The sequence below is a fragment of the Crinia signifera genome, chromosome 4, assembly GCF_055691185.1.
Source record: "Crinia signifera chromosome 4, ASM5569118v1, whole genome shotgun sequence".
Classification (NCBI taxonomy): Eukaryota; Metazoa; Chordata; class Amphibia; order Anura; family Myobatrachidae; genus Crinia; species Crinia signifera.
Genome location: NC_139220.1, coordinates 224,012,169 through 224,036,827, shown reverse-complemented (window position 1 = coordinate 224,036,827; position 24,659 = coordinate 224,012,169).

Here is a 24,659-nt window from a genome sequence, read left to right as displayed (position 1 = left end):
TCAACACCAACCCAAAGCATGGCGAGCGCAGCGAGCCTGCGAGGGGCGGCGGTATGCGTGCTCCGACCTTTTCATACCCCCACTATCCACGCCGGCGTGGAGTTGATTTTATATAGTGAGCCCGAAGCGTGGCGAGCGCACGCGCATTACTTTATAAGTATTACGTGTGCGCTCGCCGCGCTTCGGGCTTGGTGGCTCGCTACGCTCGCCACTCTATTTAAAATCAACTCCACACCGACGTGGATAGTGGGGGTATGAAAAGGTCGGAGGACGCGTACCGCCGCCGCTCGCCACGCTTCGGGTTGGCGTTAATAGTGGGGTGGCGTTAACAATGAGGGGGCATTTGAACATAGTCATTACCCATCAGGGTGGGTGTACAATCTAAAATAATCGGGTCTGGGGGAGCATTTAACATAGGAATCAGGCATCTGGGTGCCTGTACAATAAAAAAATCGGGTATAATCGGGTATAATTGCGTCTCATCGCATCGCATGCGATGCAACGCGATTTTGTAGTTGTACAATACTCTGCGATGGAAATCGGGGGCGCCGTGATAATACACAAGTACCGTAATTTTAAAAGATTCCTTTCAGATGTAGCAGTACACACCCATGATTCTAGGTGCCACGTTCACAATCTGTTTTCACAATATCTCCATATATGGAACTAGACATGCCCTTTGGGTGCAGCATCACATGCCCTCTCAATGGAGCGCTGTGCAAAATTCTGCTACCAACTATAATCTCCCTGAAACTTTTTTTCAAAAGTAGGCAAGTATGTGTAGATGTTGCATAGATGTGTATGCCAGTATAAAAGAAAGAGGGATGGGGAATGTGAATAAGTGGATTTGTTTACAATAAAAACTTTCAGTCACAATCCTCTCCTGCTTAAAGTCTGTTGTGCTGAGATAATGGGTTTATTTACTAAGATGGGAGTTCTATTGAAGATGAGATGTTGCAACAAATCAGAATCTACTTGTTTTTTTTGCACCTCATAGAAGATAATAGAATTGAATGGGTTGCCCATAGCAACATCTTCTCCCATCTTAGTAAATAAACCCCAGTGGTACTCAGTGAGTGCAATGTCACCTCAGAGGGATCGTTAATTGGGTTATTTTATAGGAACACCTTTACTAACCATTGACTCCTATTCAAAGAGCCTATGTTCCCCCCAGGATGATTGCAGTGACTTTTATGGAGGCATTAGTTCAGTAATTAATCAATGTAAACAGTGGCACTCTGCATTCACTGTCCACTTACTATTAAGGAAGGGTTAAGTGAAGGGGGACGGGATAGAACTGACTTCCACTGCCTTTAATGGTAGAGGGAATAGTTCACCACACCGCTGCACACAAAAGCCTGTCATGGCTGCTTTCTTTTCCAGCACAACATCATGCCATCATCGCCGCTGTAGTGAAGATGACCCACTAAGACAGTGGTTCTCAACCTTGGTCCTCAGGACCCCCCAACAGTTCACATTTTCCAGGACAGCCTGCAGGTGCACAGGTGCACTCATTATTCACGGACACATTTTAAAAGATCCACAAGTGGGGCTAATTACTTAACTTGTGATTCTGTGTGGAGACCTGGAAACCGTGAACTGTTGGGGGTCCTGAGGACCGAGGTTGGGAACCACTGCACTAAGAGGAGCAGGCTCTGTGTATACTGAAGACAAGGTGAGAGGATGCTGAAGGGACACAGAGAGGTGGGGAGGCTGCTGGAAGGACTCAGGGCATGGAGCTGCTGGAGGAACATTGGTGGTAAAATGCTGGAGTGACAGTGGCACATCTGTGTATAAGAGACACTACTGTGGGCTTTATGTATATAAAGGGCACTACTACTCTAGGCATTATTTGTATAAGGGGCACTACTGTAGGCATCATGTGAAAAGGGCACTATTACTGTGGGCATTTTGTGTAAGGAGTACTACTGCTGTGGGCATTACATGTATAAGCGGTACTACTACTACCATACCCTCCAACATCTGAAGGGCACAAATCAGTACACATTCAGGAAGGGGGTGTGACCAAATGTAAATGAGCGTGGCCAAGCCTCCTTTCTAATTGTGTACTGGGCATTTTTATTATTTTATGGTGATACTCCTTTTCTGTTAAGGAGCACTTAGAAACTGTTGGGGTGAATTCGTTTAATGTTACAGACTTGTAATAAATGAATTTATTGTCAATATTTTGCCTACAATAACTTTTTTTTCCCATTTTAATTGTAGAATTATTTTTTTTATTATTCATAATATTGGAGGCAGAACATTGAAAATAAATGCATTACTTATTTAATATGCCAGCAGTCATCATATGTCACAAAAATGAGCTGCAGCACAGGTCACATGAATGAGAAGAGATTGATCAAATAAAAGTGTAGCCACCTTCCTTGCTGCTTTAATTTATGTGCTCCGCTCCGCCTCCGCTCGCTGCTGGCTGCACCTGATGATTCGGGACCCGCGGCTTTCGCACCCCACACTGTGCTCAGCCTCATGCAGTTCTCTCCTGCTATGCTTCGTGCCCGGAGTCCTAAGTGCGTCATGACATTATGACGTGTCGCATGCTGGCCGCAATGCACCCTTGGGAACGGGTGCTTGGCCAGGGGAGGGCGCAACACTGACAGCCTGGAGGAGTCGGAGGAAAATGAAAAGCGGGTACATTCGGTACAGATGTTATTTGCCGGTACAGGCAAATTCAGTATAGTTGGGGGGTATGCTACTACTACTGTTACAAGTGGTACCCCATGCTCAAGCCTCTGTGTTCAGTGAGGCACCTTCTGTTTCTGGGTCCATCATCACATGGCTGCTCACGCAATGCTGTGCGTAGAGAGCACAGACTTTGGGCCAGATGCGCTAAGCTTCAAAAGTATTAAAATGGAGAGTGATAAACAGACAGCCAATCAGTTCCTACCTGCCATGCCACAGACTGGGTTTGAAAAATGTCAGGCAGCAGCTGATTGGTTGGTTGTTTATCACTCTCCATGTTATCACTTTTGAAGCTTAGTGCATCTGGCCCTTTGCCTTTACAAGAGTCACATGAAATAAATTTCAGTCTGCCAACGCATTTCAGCAGTGTGCTACCTTGAAAAAGACCTAGGAGTCCATCTGCGCATGTGCAAAGTGGTGCGGTCACTGAGAGGTGTGCTGGGAGTGATCTGATTGGATCACTCTCAGGAGAAAAAGGTGAAAATGAGCCCATAGGCTTATATTTTTACCCACTGGGTCAAATAAACACTTTCCAGAGCTTGGTACATATGGAAACAGAGCCAAGGTTTTGGCTGCTTATTGAGCATTAGTACATCCCAACTTATATGCAGTATCACAGATCTCGCCATAAGACACTTCTGACAACGAGGATCCAATTTTCAACTGTATTTTATACAATTGTCCTAGCTATGTACAGGACCAACAGCCTCAAGCATGACAGCCAAAAATCGGGAGCCTTCTGCAGCTTCCGGGAGGGAAGCCAACTATGGATTTCGGATGTAATAATGTATTTACCTGCAGAAGGTGATATAAGGGCTTCAGTTCACCTCTGCCAGCCTACACCATGTTGTTTGCAAAAAGAGCGACCAGACAAATACACTTTTATGCTTAGTGTACAGCAGGTAATCACACTTTCAATGCGACTTCCACTTACCTTGTAGTAATGATGAAAGTGCTGATATATGCGTAAATACATTTACTGACTTGCAAATCCTGAAACTAATTTGGCTAAAATATCAGAAGACAGACAAGATTTTGCCACCGTACATAGGGTCTGATTCACATTTGTTAGTAAAGCTAAAAAAGAACATTAACTTTGTAAATTAGTAACTATGGGTGACATTTCATGTGATGCAATCCCACATTATCAAATTTTGCAAAATCGAGATGTAAAAAAATAAAACAGCTATTTAATGTGAGGTGAATTTGCAGGTGAAAAGTTTGATATGGTGCAATTTTTAGTCATGAAAATGTGCAAATGTTAGTCATGAAAATGTGTGAATTTGTGGACATGTGCGATTCTGGAGACATGGTAATGTGCGTTTTTTGTAGAAAAAAAATGAAAAAGAAAAACGGAGTGGGGTCCCCCTCCTGAACATAACCAGCCCCAGGCTCAAAGAGCCAGTCCTGGTCTCAAAAAATCATGGGGCAAAGCAAATAGGGGTCTCCTTGATTATTTAAAACAAGCACCAAGCTCAAGGGCCAGTCCTGGTTCCCAAAATATGGGGGACAAGAGTAGGGGTCCCCCGTATTTCAAGAACCAGCACTGGGCTGAACCAGCCAGCAGGGTAATGCCACAGCCAGGGGGGAGACTTTTTATACACATCCCCCGGCCAAAGCATTTGCCCCCTGACCGGTCAACCTGGGCAGGGATCCTGGGGAAGTGGGGACCCCCCCCAATGAAGGGGTAAAACCATGTGCACAAATATTGGACTGCAAAAGTTGCCGAAGTTCCTGTGAGAGATCCTGTGAATGCCACTGCAATATTTAACTAAACTTCAATTAATTGACTTGGCTGTATTTGTATTTATTCATAAAAGATCAGTCGCTGTAAGTGGCATTTTTAGCAGATATTTCGAGGTTCTCTCACAGCAATGTTAGTACTGAAAGGGTTTATCCAGTCATAGGGCAGTATTCGATGATAAATTACGCAATGTGCTGCACATTCACAAGGTTCCGGAGGGCTGGAGCATTCGCTGCCAGCCCTCCCTGTCACCCTATTAAACGCTGCAGGGGCTTGCTGCCCCTGGCGGCGAATTTTAACCCCTGAAGCCTCCCTGCCTGCTCTAGAATGTGTGTGGGGGGGAGGGATCCCGGGTACACAGGCAACAGAAGCTGCCCCCCACCCCCGGGTGAGCTGGCAGGGGACACGGGTACGGAGCCGCTGCACTGCTCCCACTCGTGCATATGTAATGAGTGGGAGCAGTGTGAAGTGAAAATAATGTATGAATATGCAATGAGTGGCTCCCGGCCCCCTGCTGGCGAATGTGTAAAAAAAAATAATAATAATAATAATAATAATTACATATATATTCATGTGTTGCATGAATAAAAATAGCATGCCCCTTCACAGGAAAACATTTCTGATTTTTTGACACAAAAAAAACAACTTTATTTTAAAAGATCACTTTCCAGTTCACCTTAAAAAGATGTCGAATGCAAAATGGTGAATCATGGCGAAAATCATGCTGAAAGCAGTTCTCCATCCTAGCATTTAATACACTCTCTGCGAATCCCAGTGAAAACCACATTAAAATACACCAGCAAATTGCAGCGAGCATGAAACGGAGAACTGGCCGGCATTCACTGTTCGCTTTCGGCGATCAGTGAACATTGAATAGGGTGAATGAGATTTTCAGTGAAAAATATTCCCTGCAAGGAGTGAAAACAGCCCGATTCACTGAAAACAAAGGTGAATCGGGAGTTTTGAAAACTGCCCATAGGCGCTCAGAGTGCACCCCACAGTCTGTGTGAATTTTGTGATTGTGAGAGTCATGCGTCATGTTTAGATGATAAAAAGACATTACATGCCATGGGGGCAGTGAGAAAAGAGAAGAGCATCACACCTTATATACGAGTACATAGCAGCCTAATGGAGCACACTGTCCTACTAAATCACTGCAAAACTATTAGCAATTTCTGCAAGACTAACAGATTGGTGCTAAGCCCATAGATGAGTCTGCCCTAAACATAGCATAGCCATGGTGGTCTTAATGGCATTGTGGCTCCTAGGCAAAGCAATCAACTGGGTCCCCTATGGCCTCTCCACCTGCTATCAGCCATCCAGCAATTAGCATGCTTACAGCCAATAACTGTTTGGTTGCAGGCCGGTAGAGAATCTTTAGGCCGGTAGAGCTCTGATTTTTTTTTTTAAGCAGCCGGGCAGTAATCTCTACTAGAAGAAAAGTAAAATTACTTGTTTGCCGCGCCTTGGAATAATTATTTTAGTGTAGTATATATTTAATATACCAAAAATAAAAATACTGTAGCCAATGTTCACACTCTTTTGTATAAGTGCAAATGTCCTTTCAATAGCCTTGAGCCCAGGAAAACAACTTATGACGCTATTATCTAACTAAGGGTCAGTTATTTTTGGTATTGCATACTTTCTTTTCCCTCTTTTCTCCCTTCTACTCTATAACTCTTTTGAGCTCTTTGTTTCTTTATCATTGAAGTAATCTCTACTAGACTCACAAGAAACTCTGAAGGCACCAGCAAACCCCTGCTCCAAGGTCCCTAGAATTGTGGGACTCTGGGGCAGCTGCCTAGCAAGACCATACATTCAGAAAGCCCTGAGCATAGCCTACTGTACCATTGATGCTGCATAAGCTAGTGTATAATAAAGGCAGGAGGGAATACAGGGCCTGTGCTGCTTTGATGGTCAAAACTGCAGATTCACTATTAACATAATTGCTATACTTATAGGGAACCACAGTGCAACAGGATGCTAGCTGTCATACCTGGTTCATAACTGCTGTGTGCCGGCTACCGCAACACTGCTGTTTGCCTCCTCTGACGGTTCCACGGGGGCGGCAGCCGCATCCAATTAAGAAAAGAGACGTAGAGCCAAGGGTTGGCCACACCTAGTATATAGGAACACAAAAAGTTCCAATTGGTATGATTTTCTCAGTAAACATGTTTTATTGACATCCAAAATCACAACACAGCAGGATGATTTTAACACAACCGAATCATAAAGATGGCTTTAGAAACAAAACAGAATGACCCACGCTCATCTCTATTAAAAAATATATATTGCTGCTATCAGGGAGATAACAATAATCCTTCATCTGAAATCCCAGAGCACATTCTCACAGAGCGGTAGTGCTCTGTGCATTGTTTCTTTAGACAATAAAGCAAATGACTGCAGTTTTAGCATTGCTGTCATCTGTGTAATGACTGTCTAGTGAAACGTCTCAACTATAACTCATTGTTTCTGTGCAAGAAAGGATGATTTTATCACGCCAAGGCAGACATCAAATGCAAGTCATTTGCAGAGGCAAAAACTGAAGCTAAATCTCGTGAACAAATGGCATTATCTGGTGCCTGGAATTAGAGTGCACATAAATTATGAGACCTTAATGAATATCCAATCTACATTATTTCATTTTTTTAATTAAAAAAACCAATGCCTGCAGCCTCATAAACAAAAATAAATGAAAACCACATATTCTGGTAAAATGAATTTATTTGTTGTTTACGAGCAGCGGGCTTTATTTTCAGGGCCCCAGCACTGTTTCTTTGATCTGTTTTCTTCAGTTGCATCACATCAAATTACAGCAGTGACAGTTCTGTCTGCTCGGCCTGTGCTCCATGATGCATTCTGGGATGGCAACACAGGAGAAAAATTAACACCAAGCTCAATCTGTTTACTGCAGACTGCTCAGAAAATTAGTTTATTCTGTGATAAATGATTTATTTCATTGAGATAAATAACAGTGTTTGTGGGGATAAATAATAAAGACTATCTGAACTTGCTACAGTTTCTGATACTTACTTTATGGAAATACAGTATTTTCTCCCTTTAAACCAGTGGCGGCTCCAGAGGTGCAGCAGCAGCACAGTTTAAAATTGAAATAGGGGAACCAAACCCTATTGCACCATATATATTTGTCTTATTACCCTACCCTTACTAACATACTGTACATAAATCGTAAACTCTTTAGGATATATGCACTATTCCTACTGTATGTTATCTTGAAATCAGTCCAGCTTGTTCCTACCTAAGAACTAAATCTAGGTATTGATATCCAGTATCAGACTGGGTCATTAACACCTTCAGTGGTGGGGTTTTTTGTTAGGGAGCGATCCCCACCGGTCAAGTTTTTTGGGGGGAGTGCTCTCTAAATCCCTCCCCCCACTGCATTTCCCGGGGCCAGGCAGCACTGCTGAGCACCCCATAAGCCACTGCCCGGCTCTGCCCCGGCCACCCGGCTGTGTGCGGCCTAACGTTAGCAAGGTCACGCCACACACAGCCAGGGGAAGGAGGCAGTGCTGGGCTGCAGGAGCTGGGCAGCAGCTGAAGCTGAGCGCAGCGCTGATCTCAGTGGCGCTGCCCAAGCAGGAAAGAGCGCAGGCAGTGACACGCCCGAGGATTTCACGTGGTTTGCCAGTCAGCGCATTGGAGCGTAACCCAGAAAATTCTCAGGAGTTCCAGTGAAGGGGTTAAGGGCCCACCAGGGAATGCAGCAGCAGGGGCCCAAGCTTAATGGGTAGGGCCAGACACTACAGAGGAACTTGGACAACCATAGATACAATGAGCAGGATTCCATTATAAAGGAGGCGGCAAGGTTGTGTCAAGACCACCCACTTTTATTGGCTGCAGTGTAGTTTCCATAGAAACAATCAAGGCACCCAATTTCATCTATGATCTTGCGCCATCAGGTTACTAACCACTAGAGCAGTAGGGACGCCCCGGGTTCTACGCTCGCCACGAAATATGTCAAAAAAAGTAACTTAATGGATAGTTCATACCCCCACTATCCATGTTGGCATGGAGTTGATTTTAAATAGCGTGATGAGCGTAGCGAGCCACCGAGCCCGCAAGGGGACTCAGACGCATGGCGCAAGTACACAAGTACCAAAAAAAACATTCCCCCCCCATGGTGCCTGCTCATTATCAAGGTATTTCCCCCTCCCTCCAGTCACCGCTGCCAGGATCTGTGTCATTTGCCCCATAAACAAATGTCCTTATGTCCTTCCCAAATTGGTCACTGCCTCCTCTAGCAACCATAAGAACTGTAACCATTTTGGGAGGGACATTTTCAATGGGAGACAGGCCAGGGAGGTACCAGGAAGTGATGGCCCCATCAGACCCTCAGTTCTCACAAGTCATGGCATGGTTATTGCTACACCACTGATTGCTGCTGCACTGCATTGATCTCCTATTCTCCCATATTTTTCATATTGTGCCAGGAGTGCCACTAAGGAGATTTTTTTTTACAATGACAGTTATAATCACTGACATATACTTAGGGATGAATAGTGTCAAATTGCATTTGGAATGTATTACATAGGCATTACATCAATCATGTATACTGTGCTGATTGAGAATAAAATAATTATCAGTAAATATTTAGTTGCGAACAAGAAACACCATATTGCAGACAGCAATGTTAGTATCAATACTTGTAAAACTTACCAAAATAAAATGATTGCTAAATTTATATAAAAATGTTTCACAATTACAAGCATTTAGGCATAGACACACCCATATGTGGTACTAGCCACGCCTTTTAAACAGAGTATGACACGCCCCCCTCAATGGCCCCCTCATGCAGCACATCCTGCTGTAATCTCCCTCATTGTAGTTTTTAAAAGAATGATCTATTCTAAAGGGCGCATGGCAATTCTCTTTGGGATGTCTGGCTGTGATTGTATTAAACCCAGGGCCCATGTTCCCCACCTCTTTGCATCTCTGCTATTGATTGTAACAAAACAGTTATAAAATGCTTATTAAAAATGTGAAAAAAAAAATTAAAAGCATTTCTCAAATCTATATTTGCAATTTTTAAAGGACAAAGTATGAATTAATGTACACATTCCATTCCTTGGTACATTAATCCTTAGTAATGATTTCAATTTCACTCCTACTGACTGAGTAAATTGTTCTAGGTATGGGGAGGGGGGACTACTTTGAATATAAACACATTAAGGCAGTCATTTATTTTGCACATATACAAGTTTAAAAATGACTAACGTTACAAAGTAGCATTACTTGTGTCAGTCATAGTGAAGGAGTTACCCAAGAATCTGCTCAAACACATAAATAAAATATAAAATCGGCTATAGCCTGTGACAGGTAAATTTACAGGCAGAGAGCATGGGAGTGTTACCGAAATGGAAAAAACAAAGGCATACAGAGAAGGCACTCTGGGGGAGCAGTAAATTGTAAATTCAATCCTGTATTGTGTTGTGTTTGTTGACTTCACATATTTGCTTGGTGATCTGTTGCCCATAGTTATGGGAGCGAGTAACAGACAGGGAAACACACTACAATAAAAAAAACAATATAAAAACATAAAGTTTTAGAAACAAGAAACTTTTACAATTGTTAACCCTTTCAGTGCCAAGGGTATTTTGACAAAATAGGTGTGAAAATTGCCAAGCAAACCTTATTAATCCTTTGAGCGGCAATGTTGCCGTGCGATAGCCCCAAAATGTCCGTTAAAAATCCAAGCGTCGCTCCCAGCGGATGTTCTTTTTTCTGGGGGGTGCAATATTTAACTAAACTATAATTAATTGACTTGGCTGTATTTGTATTTATTTATACAAAAATAGTCGCTGGGATATTTTGAGGATTGCTCACAGCAATGTTGGCATTCCAAAGGTTAAGAAAGGCAACTATTCCAATCTCTTTATGGTGTTTTTTTCCAGAGGCTGTATCGATGTTCCCTGTAATTTTTTGTTTATGAAATCTATTATTCCCTCTAATAATAGACACATTTAATTGTGTTGCAAATATGCTGTTAGCGATTAGCTAGAGGCAAAAGAAAGACCTTGCTTTTTTTGCAGGGAGATATATACATGCCCACACACCCCTCTATGAACACATATTGCACACACCATCAAGAATATAAACCTTGAAGGAGTGCAGCCATTCTCCTCAATTGGCCACGCCTCTTGTACCCAGATCTGTTTGATGTGTTAGCGGCCCTGGGTGTGGTTATGTAAAATAGTGAGTGTAGTTTTACGTCAGATGTGGCCAAGCAGAATAAAAATAACTAAGGCGAAAAATGTATAAAGAGAAAAATGAATTGTAATAATTGCAAGTAGAATGTAATGGTATTGCTAATGTGGGTGTGGCTTTTTAAGATAACTAAACCTATTAAAATGTGTTTATTTTAAAAATCAATAATTAAATACAGAACCATCTGACCAATAGGAAAACCAAAGAATATCAAAGATCAATTCACAAAACAGTGGCTTATTTAATCACTCCTCAGTTTTTACAGCTTTATTGCATCTGTACACTAGAGAGAGCATCTTAGTAACCATCCAAACTTAATACAAATTACCTTTCCCACAAAATGGATGTCACCATCCATGCTGTTGTCATCTCCCTCCTTAATTATTGTAATCTCATATATGCCTTTCACACCAGCCTGAGCGCTTATAGCGCTATTTGCCGGGCAGTGGGGTGAGAAGCGCTGCTGCATTTGAAAAAGACTGGCCGGACGCTCTCAGCCAATCTGCGTCCGTTCAGTCTTTTAAAAAATGTTCAAATTCTCATATCCTACTGCCCGGCCAATTGCGCTACAAGCACCCAGCCGCCGCTGCTGGATCTCCACAGTCTGGACCCCACTGCCCGGACCCAGCTGCCCCCTCACACCAGAAAATGCAGGGACTAAGCCGGTGTGAAAGGGGCCTTACCCTCTTGACTGCCAATCATCCCTCTGACATCCCTATATCACTGTGTGTGTAGGGGCCATAGTCAAACCCAAGGGGGGATGTCTTAAATTATGACAATAGCATTGGTATATAGTATGATCAAGAGAGATGCCACTACATCATGCAGTGTATTGCTAGGTACACACCAGGACGACAAGGGTCCGATCCCATCAATCTAGATCTAATTCCGACCGATTGGATGTAGATTGTGTGGTGATTGGGCCCTTTTCTGTCCTGGTGTGGACCGATACCGATCAGTGCCCTTAAACATCACAATAGACTAGAGAGTAGCTGCCAGGAGGAAGCGACAGGGTTACTTATGTAGTACCCGGGCGCCCACTAAGCAGTTTGCTCTGGTCTGCTCGCAGTGACCTTTCGACGGCAGGACTTGATGTGGCAGCACCACGTACCTTCTTTCACTGCGAGTCTCATGGGATGCCCGTTAACGCAAGTCTGTGTAACCGGTAGCAAATGTTTTTCTTGTAAAAACACCAACGCCTCCTCCTCTGATGTCGGCAGGGTGAACAATGACATCTGCTCACCTGCCATGCTGCTGTGGACACCAGTCACTGAAACAGTGGAAGAGCTCTGAGTAGCATCCATCACTGACACCTTATCACCTCAGAGTGAGGGACCGGGAGCACTTACGCAACTTCTGACTGACTACGCTATTTACGTAGCTTAAGTTTATTCACAAAGCATAGCTACGGTACTTTATATGCATACATCAGTACTGTATGCATATAAAGTACTGGGATCGCATCACACGGCACTAAAACGGGACATGCAATGCGATTTCCTTCCGCAAGCATACGTCTGTAAATTCCCCCCTCCCCGTAGCCATGTGCGCAGCGTCGCAGTTCCTCCCTGTGACCTGGCCTGAGCAAGCCAGCCAGTGAAGAGCTGGGACTCGGGCGGCAGACAGTCCACTCCACACAGCCAGCCAGTGTGCGAGTCTGACTGTCACTGAAGCGGGCAGGCGGCAGCTGTCATCTAGAAGCCGGGAGCTGGGTGGGAGACACTGCAGCGGCAACCTTTGAGGGTAAGTCTATGAAGCCCCTCTCTCCCTGACATATTCTCTCTCTCTCTCTCTCTCTCGGGGGATGGACACCTTTTATCTTGCCTCCTGGCGATGTACACAAACTTACGCCACTGATATTGCAGTGTATACTGCCGCCACCCCCCCCCCCTGCAGTGCACATGGTTTTGTCCAATTGAGAAGGAATTTGCCTTTGCGAGTGAACCAGAATAATGGCCAAGATGTAATAAGCTGCTATGCTGCTTGTCAGTCTATTCAAGTGAAGGGACATAGTAGTAGTGGGCAGGTGGGCAGCAGGAATTCAGGCATGAGGATTGTTAATTTTATCGGTGGGGGCCCACACATGCTTCACTCACAGGCAAATGAAAGCTAATTGTTAGGGCAATAGCTGCCATCTTTGTAAAACTTGGCGCTGTCACAGCACAAGGTTTGAGTTTCTGTTTAAAGAGCCTACTCATTCACAACAAAATGCTATCTGATATTGTCTGTTTAGGCCTCATTTCATGGTACAGATACATTGATTTTTTTTTTTTTTTATTAACATGTATTGGTACTTATGTATTATCTGGGCTCCCATGTTAAATACACCCCATTTTTTCATACCCCTACTATCCAACCACGCATGGAGTTGATTTTATATAGTGTGGCGAGCGCAGCGAGCCACCGTGCCCGAAGCGTGGCGAGCCCCGCAAGGGGACGCGTTCTCATAAGAAAAACGGGAGCCCAGATATTACATAAGTACCCATGTATTTATATAGTGCCACCACATTCTGTGTCACTGTACAATTTATTAAACAGTAATAAAACAGAACAGGGTATTAACAAATACAGATTTTAAGCGGTCCATGCTCACAAATACTCTATGGTAAACAGATATGTAAAGCATGTGTTACACATCGCATACTGAAACTAGACTAGAATGTGCTTAGAACTGTAGGCTGCATGATCCACTCATTAATTATATATACTGATGCATTCAAATGTTCCACAACTCAGGTAAATACCTCATATATTATACATTTTATCCTGCTAATTACTGAATTGTTTGAAAATTTACTAAAAACACTGGTGGCCATGTAAACGTTCTTAGTGTATGTAGTTAGAACATAAGGTTTATTTGAATTTGTTAATATGCTTTAAATTCACATTACAGTGCAACTAATTTAGTCAAAACTTTTTTTTATTCCAATCAAGCAAACACACCAGACAAGTTGCAAGATTACCAATAACTGCATTAAACGCAGCCGGATGACATAAGTATCTCTAATGAATTCCTCATGTGAATTAAATCCACATTAAACAACATTATGGCAACTTGTGCAAATGCTTTTTTAATATTACAGTAATTTCTTATGCAAAGCAGTTGTCATCACCAACATCTGTGACTCAGTGAACACGACTGAGAAATGAAAACTCCTGCAGACTGGAATATTCAACGGAATATAAAAATTATTCATTCAGCATTATTCAGTGTATTATGGGACATGCTGTGATACCGGAGCTGAATCTATTTGAAATTTTAATAATCTTCAATTGTGGTATGCAGTTTGTGCATAAGAAGCACATTCTTGCCTATTTTTGAAAAATAATTCATGGTAATTGTGTTAGAAACATCTAGCAACACAGTGCGCCACAGGAAAGGGCTTACCCAGCTCCACTTATGTCCCTAGCTAACTCATACTTACTTTTTTTAGCACGTTCTTCAGGACTTGTTTCTATATTACCGACACAGCAAAAACCTTGATTCAATCTATTGGTAGCTAGCATAGCATCTGCCAGTAGAAGTGCGTGTGTGTGTGTGTGGGGGGGGGGGGGGAGGTTTCTGCACAAGGAGTACGGAATTCTGCATAAAGGTGGGTTTCTCTACACATAGTTGCATTTGTTTCCTGTGGGGGCTATTGTGTTTGATTTTTTTTTTTTCAGTTATGGGCAGAGTTGATTTTTTTTTTCTAGGTGAGGCAATGTGTTTCAGGATTTCCCTTTGTGAGACAATACATTAAAGTTTTTTTTGCATGAGAAAATGTTTATTATTGTGGGGGCTAATGTGTTATTTTAGGTGAGACAGTCCATACAACCTGTGTACCAAGATCAAGCTCCCGTTTTATTATTGCCACGCCCCCTAGACAAAGTCAACATACACAAAATCAACATTGACAAAAGGACAACATGGAATCATTCTGCCTTATAACCTATGAGTGGAAATACAACTGATATTCCTATTTGACTGTGAATCGCACTCTGGGAGTTAGGACGGTTTTATAGCTGGGGTACCTTCCTAATAAAGTTCACAACATGTAAGTAGTTCAGATGACACTATAAAGGGCTTCAAATATCTCACCATTACAGTAGGACCTGGTTTGTTTCATAGACTCATGAATCCTACGAGGTTAATCGAGTCAAGGTTGTAATCTAGCTCTCACAAATTTATGAATACTTAGATACACAATAATACCTCTACAACATTTAGATGTCTTTTAAAAGACATGAACAATCTTCTCTTAAAATAACCAGATCATAGATGGCATAGCATCAATCCATGTTGGTAATATTGCCCCACAGGCCACAGACACTTGGTATCCAGTCAAGACGGCAACGGTTGACACAAGTTTTTTCATACTTTGCCATCTACATGGACTTTAATTGGGAAACGTAGTGTTCCAAGTACAGTGAGTAGGCGCTGTATACTAACTGGGTGTCCAAGCTACAAATTGACACTTTACTCGTGTCAACCTTTTCACGTGTCACCCATTTCCATGACAACCTTTTGCTTGTTTCAACATTTGTCTATGTTGACCTCTTTCAATTCAACAATTTGTGGTCAACCTTTTATACCATAACCACGGCACTTATAAATACCAGAAGTCTCTTAAAAGCTTTTGCCAATCGCTGACCATCAGGCAGAATTACAAATGTCGCCCAAACATCAGTGCGTGGTATATAGTTCACCAAGCGTTCCAGGATAAAGCCTGCAAAAAAAATACCCTAGTGCAGACATTCCCAACCACAAGGCACACACCAACAGTGCAGGTTTTAGTGATATCCAGGCTTTAGCACAGATAGTCAAATCAAAAATAATTGAGGTACTAATTAAGTCACCTGGGGTCAAGCCTGGATATCTCTAAAACCTGCACTGTAAAGCTGTGTACACACGGGGGCGATTTCAGCACATATCGCTGGCAATATGGTTGCTGAGCGACCATATTGCCAGTGATTTCCTGTGCTGTAGGAGATAAATCACCGGGAGCGCGCTCCAGCTGCCAGCCTTTCATGGCCGCTGGTCGTAGGAGCAGGCTCCTCCGATTATGTCCAAAAATTGATGGTCGCTGGTGCACTCAGGGAGCTCAGGGAGGACAGAAACCTCCCGTGGAGCAGAAGGTGCAGTAGCGACTAGCGATTTCTAGTCAAAATGAGGTAGAGACAAAATGGGACAGAATAGCTTGTAATTTTCAGCCAAAGTCGCTGGTCGCTGATGAAAACGGTACACTGAGTAATACATTGCTGAGCGATTTTAAGCCAAAATCGCACCATGTGTACACAGCTTTAGTGTGCCTTGAGGCCCGTGGTTGGGAATGCCTGCACTAGGGAGAGGACAGTTCCAAAATGAATTATATAAATCTGCCACATGGGGATTGACAGCAAGGACAAGACTGACAGAAACTGGCGATTGGGAGAAACATATGCTTTATGAAAGATGTGTGAGAATATTTTATTTGATACTGAATCACAGGAAGCTTTTTTTTTTAGAAAGACTTGGTGTTTACAATGAAACTTCAAATAAGATTGGATAGCCTGCACCCATTTACTCATCCCTGATCGCACCTGAGGTACCAAAATTGCCTATTTAGGTAATGGCTTTAATAGGAAAATTGGGCTGTATCTACTGTACTTTTTTCCAGCTGACTTTTCACCCCCGCTGGGGTGGTGAGCTGCAATATGCAGTGTCTCCCATATGAGTGCTCAAACAGGCCTTTTCGCTGCTCACCCATTAGTTTGGTGGGGTATAGCGGACGTGCATAATATTGTGAAAAAAAAAATCATTTGCATGCATCCCCACCATCTCTCTTTGCTTTAGATGGGACCTTGGGCATAATATATCAATTGAATACAGCCCATTGCGTCTTAAGTATTGTCAGAGTCTCCTTCTGATAGCAGTCTACTGAAACAGCATAATACTTAGCTTGCATATAAGCTAAATTGTATGTGCAGAATGAGGGACATTTCTAAGATGCCTCATAAAAAATGGAAGAGGGCACCGGGACAATGTCTCTAGAAAAGTGCCAATATTGGCCAAACTCTCCTGGTATAGTTTGGTGAATGAAATGATGCCTTCCCACCCTGAAACACTGGACTTCCTAAGAATGGAAGAAAGCAAGTAGTGCCGCAGCGTAGACTAAGGTCAGCAACTGAAGGTATTCTGCTGGTTAACCCCCCATAGAAGCACTTTCGCTTTACCAATGACCATCTTGTTTTATGAAAAACGTATCTTTCGGACAGATAGCATATTCACCTAGTAAAACATAAATCTGACTGCAATGAGGTAGCGTGCATTGTTACTGTTTGTACACACTGAACGTTATCCATGACAACAGTTAACAATAGTTATCGTGCATATCTTCTGGCTTTTTTCCCATTAGGATCTCTAAGTCCCAAATACAGAGTTAAGTTCCTTAAGTTATACCTCTTGGTAGAGATTTATACAAAACAGTGGAACTGAATGGCCTGTCCTGTAAAAGAGATTAATCAGAGGCATGCAAGAAAAGTCCTTAAGGAGCCCATACACGGTCCGTTGTGGACTGGCTCCGTTCTGTACTATGCGATGCGCGCTCCCGCGCATCACATAGTACGGTACAAAAAGTATGTGCTGCACATACTTTTTGTACTAGGTACACATCGTATCGGATCGCAGTGCATGCACACTGCATGCACTAGGGATGCGATCCGATTTGTGCTGTTTAAGTCCCAAACGGATCCGTTAAATGGACCGTGTATGGGCAGCTTAAGAAAAAATATTTGAGCTCCTAATTATCCTGCTTTTGAATGATTCAAAAGCAGGATAAAAGCCAACATTAGGATGATTGGCCCAGAACCTGGTAGAGATGGGTCGTTTGCAAACGAAGCAGATCTTTTGGGCGGATCCCATAAAAGAGTAAGTGAGCCGCCAATCCAAAAAAAAGTGAACCGTCATTCTTTTACTTTGTTTTGTTTTTCAATTACAATGCATTTGCCTGAGCTCAGCACTGCCACCTGTGGCAGCTGAGATGTACCAACTCTGGAGACTGAGTTCAGCGCTGCAAGTGAAAGAGAACAACAAGGCTGCTGCAAGGAATGGCCATCGGTGTAGACGCCATCGATGGCGATTCTGCACCCAGCCATCAATCAGTGTTTTACTCGGTCATGTATGTTATTTGTTCAGCTCACTGTTTAAAAAAATTAAATTAAAAAAAAAGTAAAAAAAAGTTGATTTTACCGTTTATGGCAATAAATGATTGTAAAACAAATTACGCTTCGTTATTATCAAATCACCCCTTTCCCCAAAGCGAGCCAACGAGTCGTCTAAAAGATCCGGATCTTTTCGCGGGTTGCGCACTAAATCCCAGCTCTTTCTAGTGACCCGGTTTGCCCATCTCTAGAGCCTGGAGATAGCTGAAATTGTCCATTTGTTCTATTCAATAACACTATAGGGTCAATTACATAAAACGTGAGATGGATGAACTGCAAAAGCATGAAAACACTGCCGCCCCTTTTAATGACCGCCTCTCATTTGCTTTATATACAGAAACTTGTGGGGTGGCAACAAAATATGAGCAGGTCCACAGCTACCATACATGCAGAATATAGCCATCCAGAATCACAGAAATGGGCTTACTGGAGCAACCACTAAGCCCACATGCTTGAGGTTGCGATCATAGGTGGCTATATTCTGCATGTACAGTAGATATGATATAGCGATTAAAAGCTTAAACAGGTAATGTAAGACAGAAGAATACATTTACCTCAGTAAAATTCTTGAGCCTCAACCAATGACCAGTCACACAATGAACTTAAGGCTGGTCCAAAATAAAACACCACCAAGCAAGTTGTGCATCCAAATTTTAAGTTGGAAAATGTTAAAACAAATGTTTAAAGTAAGGGATACCTAGGCCACCTCCTTGTGCGGTTCTTGTTCTGCCATGTGAATTTCAGGCCTGCACTATTCCAATTTAGGGCACTATCCTATAATCCCTGGATACCATTTCAGCCCCCAAAAAATGACTGGATATCGCAAAGACCGATTTCCATTACCACGGCATCAAATTACTGTCCATTTTTTATCAGACGAAAATGGACCAGCGATTGGGCCAAAAACATGAGATAAGTCCCCGGATCCCATGTGGTATCGCTGGTCCTGGCAGCTGCTTATCAGGTATTATGCGTTCAGTGCAGCTTTCTACAAAATAACAGCTGGTATCTGGGAAAAGAACGCTGGCTTATCGAATAGCTCCTGGTGAATCTATTAGCTCTGAAGCATCATTACACATGATACTCCCCATATTGTGCTGCCAAAGCAAGAATGGATAGTAAAACTTTTAGCATCTGTTACTTCAAACCTGAGAGAGATGAGTGGAAACTATAAAAGGATACTATTATATGAAGTTTACAATTTTAATACATATGAACCATCAGATGTATTTTAGTTCTACAATAACTATTCTTTTAAAACTGATTACATATGGACAACAGACACATATAGAGCAGACATAATACTATACAGCAGCTAGACTCTGAAGTACAGATTTATGTAATGTAATCCATAGAACTACAGAAATTTGTTAACGAACAGAAGTCAATAGTGTACGTGTTAATAGAGAGATTGATTCCTTTTATTTAAGATAGATAGAATTCTGTAACATTATATAAAAATCCATTGAACATTAAAATGGGATTTTGGGTACCTACCGGTAAATCCTTTTCTCGTAGTCCATATGGGATACTGGGTTGAATACTATAGGGCAGTGGTTCCCAACCCTGGTCCTCAAATACCCCCAACAGTGCATGTTTTCCAGGTCTTCACACAGAATCACAAGTAACATAATTAGCACCACCTGTGGATCTTTTAAAATGTGTCTGAATAATGAGTGCACCTGCTGGGTGACCTGGAAAACGTGCACTGTTGGGGGTACTTGAGGACCAGGGTTGGGAACCACTGCTATAGGGGATAGAGATCCTCCGCAGGAGAGACAGGCACATTAAAACTTTCAGTGTGGGTGCAATGGCTCCTACCCTCTATCTCCCTCCACTAGTCCGTTAATGAAAAACTGTGCCGAAGGAGAGCTATGTAAGGAGGTATGTGAACAAAAGGGTGTTGGACGGGTTCCCGACAGTCGTTTACCCGACGTCGGGATCCTGACTGTCAAAACGCCGACAGCCGGGTGCCCGACGGCCACCCGCTATTTTCCCTCGTGGGGGTCCTCGACCCCGAGCCCGCAAGGGGCTTTGTTGCGCGCGCCATGCTGTCTGACTCTGGGCAGTCGGGATAATGACGGTCGGGATCCTGACTGTCAGAGCCCCGTACCACACCCGAACAAATAACGTGGTGAACTTCTCACAGCACTCCCAAACCAAACAAAAAAATAATAAAAGGAGGTGAATCATAACAACTTCTGAGTTCACCATTGACTGTTGAAGAAAGTCAATACATGACAACAAGCCCTAACCGTTTAAGGAACAGTATCTTACAGCAGAAATGCCGCACAGAGGCGGGCTCCCAGTATCCCATATGGACTACGAGAAAAGGATTTACCGGTAGGTACCCAAAATCCCATTTTCTCTACCATTCAATGGGATACTGGGTTGAATACTATGGGGCCGGAGCGTGCGGAATCTGCTGTAGAACCGCTTGTCCGAACTGGGAATCCTCCCTGGCCAGAGTGTCAAATCTGTAAAATTTTACAAATGTGTTATGACCTGACCAAGTTGCGGCCCTGCACAGCTGCAAGGCCAAGACCCCTCGGGCAGCCGCCCAAGAAGTCCCCACAGATCTGGTGGAATGGGCCTTCAACGACAGAGGAAGGGACAAACCAGCCTTTGCATAGGACTGTTGTATCGTGCATCAAATCCAACGTGCTATGGTCCTTGTAGATGCAGGAGAGCCCTTCTTTTGCACATGGAACACCATGAAGGATAGGGTCCCGAGCTCAGACACCTGCCTGGCTGAAGCCAAAGCCAGCAGGACAACTCAGATTGTTCCAGAGGAACGAACCAAGAGGACTTAAGAAAGGTGAGAACCACATCCAGGTCCCAAGGCACAGTGGGTGGCACAAAAGGAGGCTGAATCCTCAGCACCCCTTGAAGAAAGGTTTGAACCTCAGGCAAGGCCGTCAGCTTCTTTTAAAAAAATACTGACAGAGCAGAGATCTGGACCTTCAAGGAACCCAACCGGAGATCCAGCTCCAAGCCAGCTTGAACAAATCTTAACAGATTATTAAAACGAAATACAGCTGGTGGCAAGCTATTTCTTTCTTTCACACCAGGCTATGTATTTCTTGTATATCACATGATTGTGAGAAGCTGTGACTGGTTTCCTGGCACGCGTCATGGTGGTAATAACCGAGGGATGTAGGCCCTTGTGGCCTAATATCTGCCGCTCAACCTTTAGGCCGTTAAACGCAGCCGTTGTAAGTCCTGATAGACGAACGGCCCCTGGAGGAGAAGATCTTTTCTTTGAGGAAGATGCCACGGGTCTTCCACCTGCATGGCCTGAATGTCCCCATACCAGGCCCTTCGAGGCCAGTCTGGTGCCACTAGGATGGCTTCTGCTCTTTGATGCCGAATCCGCTTTAGCACCCGCGCCAGTAACGGGAGTGGTTGGAACAGGTACACCAACTGGAAATCCCATGTCCAAGTCAGGGCATCCACTGCTACCGCCCCGGGATCCCTGGTCTGTGCACAGTACCTGTCCACCTTGCGATTCAACCGTGAGGCCATAAGGTTGATCTGAGGGAGCCTCCAAAGATCCACAATTTCTCAGAACACCTGAGGGTGAAGTCCCCACTCCCCGGGGTGGAGGTCGTGACGACTGAGGAAGTCCGCCTCCCAGTTGTCGACTCCCGGTAGGAAGATTGCCAACAAGGCCTTCACATGGTGTTCTGCCCAGGAGAATATCTTGTTGGTTTCCCTCATACAAGGCATGCTCCTCGTTCCTCCTTGGTGGTTGATGTAAGCAACCGTAGTTTCATTGTCTGACTGGACTTGCACCGCCTTGCCCTGCAATATCGGCGCCGCCTGTAACAGGGCGTAGTAAACTGCCCTTAACTCCAGGTTGTTTATATGCAGCATGGATTCCAGTGGAGACAAACGGCCTTGTAGACGGACTCCCTGTATCACGGCTCCCCAACCTCTGAGACTGGCATCTGTGGTTAGCAGAAGCCAGTCCTGGATCTGGAAACAGGGACCCGCTAAGAGATTTGGCGAATCGAGCCACCACTGCAGGGAGAGTTTGGTCTGTGTTAAAAGGCAAATCCTCCTGTGCATTTATAGGGGGGACCCGACCACTTTGTAAGAATATCCAGCTAAAAAGTCCTGGAGAGGAACCGGGCATACTGGATGGCTTCGAATGAAGCAACCATTTTGCCCAACAACCTGAGGTAGAGGTGTACCGAGACCCAAGGGTTTGTTAGTACCTCTCTTAGCAATTGTTGTAATGCTGAGGCCTTTTCGACTGGCAGGAGTACCTTCTGCTCCACCGTGTCCAGAGTCATACCCAGGAACACCATTCTCCGGCTCGGGATCAACGAGGATTTTGGTATATTTAAAATCCACCCGTGGTCCCTCAGTACCTGTATGGTCAGATTGAGTGCACTCCTCAGGGCCTCCTCCGATCCTGCCTTGATCAGCAGGTCGTCCAGGTAGGGTATTACATTTACCCTCTGGAGCCTCAGAAGGAACATCATTTCTGCCATGATCTTGGTAAAGACGCGCAGGGCCGTAGACAGACCGAAGGGTAGCACCTGAAATTGGTAATGGCTGTCTCCCACCGCAAATCTTAGAAAGACTTGATGGGGGGGCCAAATCGGGACATGCAAGTAGGCGTCCTTGACATCCAGAGGCCAGGAACTCACCTTGTTCCAAAGAGTCAATCACCGATCGGAGCGACTCCATTTTGAATTTGAACACCCGAAGAAAAGGGTTCAGTGACTTCAGATTCAAAATGGGCTTTACTGAACCGTCCAGTTTTGGGACAAGGAACAGGTTGGAATACTATCCCTGACCCTGTTCCTGCCTTGGCACTGGTAAAATTACCTTTGACTGGAGGAGCTTGTGAATTGCTCCCTGTAAGAGAACCCGATCCTCCATTGAGGCTGGAAGGGCAGACTTGAAATAACGTCGGGGAGGGGGCCTGGCGAACTCCAGCCTGTAGCCTAGCAAAAGAAGACTCCTGGCCCAGGAATCTAGGCACAAGGCGCCCCACACATTGCTGAAGTGCGACAGTCGAACCCCCACCTAGAGATCCTCTCGTGGTGGGTGTACCCAGTCATGCGGCCGGCTTGGAAGAAGCAGCAGCGTTGGAATGGTCCTGATGACCTGAGGGGTTTGGCTTCCTGAATTTTCCTCTCGTGCCTCGGTTAGCATTTGAGGCGCCTCTATCCTTTGGGCGGAACTTGGACCAGCGAAAGGACTGCTGGGAGGGACTTGTGAAAGGGTGCTTTACAACAGTGGGTGCGGACGGGAGGAAGGTGGATTTACCTGCCGTAGCCTTGGAAATCCAGTCATCAAGCTCTCTACCAAAGAGCCTTTCCCCTGTGAAAGGGATGCTTTCAACACTCTTTATAGAATCCACAGTGCCCGCCGGGCCGACATGGCCATTGCAGAATTCCGCGCGTTTATAGCGCCCAATTCCTTCTGTGCCTCACAAAGCACCCGTGTCGTGTCCTGAATATGATGCAGATTTTCACCTATCTGAGCCACAGACATGTCCCCCAACAAACACTCTTGGATTTGCATGGACCAAGTATAAATGGCCTTAGCCATCCAACAACTGGCCAGTACTGGGCGTTAGGACACGGCCAGTGGGGCTTCCCATCTGCACCATCCTTGAGTGTGGAAACCCCAGGAACTGGTAACAGCACCGTCTTTGAAAGGCGGGAAACAGAGGAATCCACTACTGGCGGTTCCTCCCACTTCTTCCTACCCACAGGTTTAAAAGGGTATGCATTTGCGGGATGCGGTAATTCGTCAGACTGCATTTAGGTCTACAGTCATTAGGTCGACCCCACTAGGTCGACTGGCAGGAAGGTCGACCTGACTTAAGGTCGACATGGGCCAAGGTCGACATGACTTAAGGTCGAATTTGCATAAAGGTCGACATGAGGAAGGTCGACTGGTCATAAGGTCAACATGGGTTTTTCACTGTTTTTTGAGCCGACATATGCCGACAGGCGGTATTTCATGCCCTACCATCCACTAGGGCGTGGTGGGAGAATAAAATAGTGTGCCGAGCGCATCGAGGCACCGTGCCCGAAGCATAGCGAGCGATGCGAGGGTCCGATTCTCATTGCCAACTGTGTCCATGTCGACTGTGTCGACATTCGGATCAAAAAAGTGAAAAACCCATGTCGACCTTATGACCAGTCGACCTTCCTCATGTCGACCTTTATGCAAATTCGACCTTAAGTCATGTCGACCTTGACCCATGTCGACCTTAAGTCAGGTCGACCTTCCTGCCAGTCGACCTAGTGGGGTCGACCTAATGACTGTAGACCTAAATGCAGTCTGACGAATGATCCCATTCCGCATTTGCAAACCTCTGAGAGCTAGAACCTCTTTTCAGGGTTCTGCCAGGCACTTTAAATGTACTCTCTAATTCATCCTGTTCAGGGAAATACACAGGCTGTCTCTTCTGGGTCATGAAGAAAGAATCCCCTTCAGAGGGTTCCTCCATAGGAAGCTCTAACACTTCTCTAATGGCTTTAATTAATGCCTCAGACCCATGAGCTGAAGACTGCTCCTGAACAGTTTCCTGTTCATTTGCCTCCTCTCCTTCAAGGATGTCTTCATCATCATCTGTATCAGGGGCCATTGCAGTAGCAGGCCGCTTTTGAGGCTGAGCAGGAGGGGTGAGAATATCAACCCTGGCAGACAATATGGCTAATTCCCTCTGCGTCTGCTGTGTATTTGCAGACAGCTGGGAAGAGACAGAGTCCAGCAGTGTTTTAATGCTGCTGGCCCAAGCAGGCTCCTGACTATCTGCCTGCGACCCATCCACAAGTTT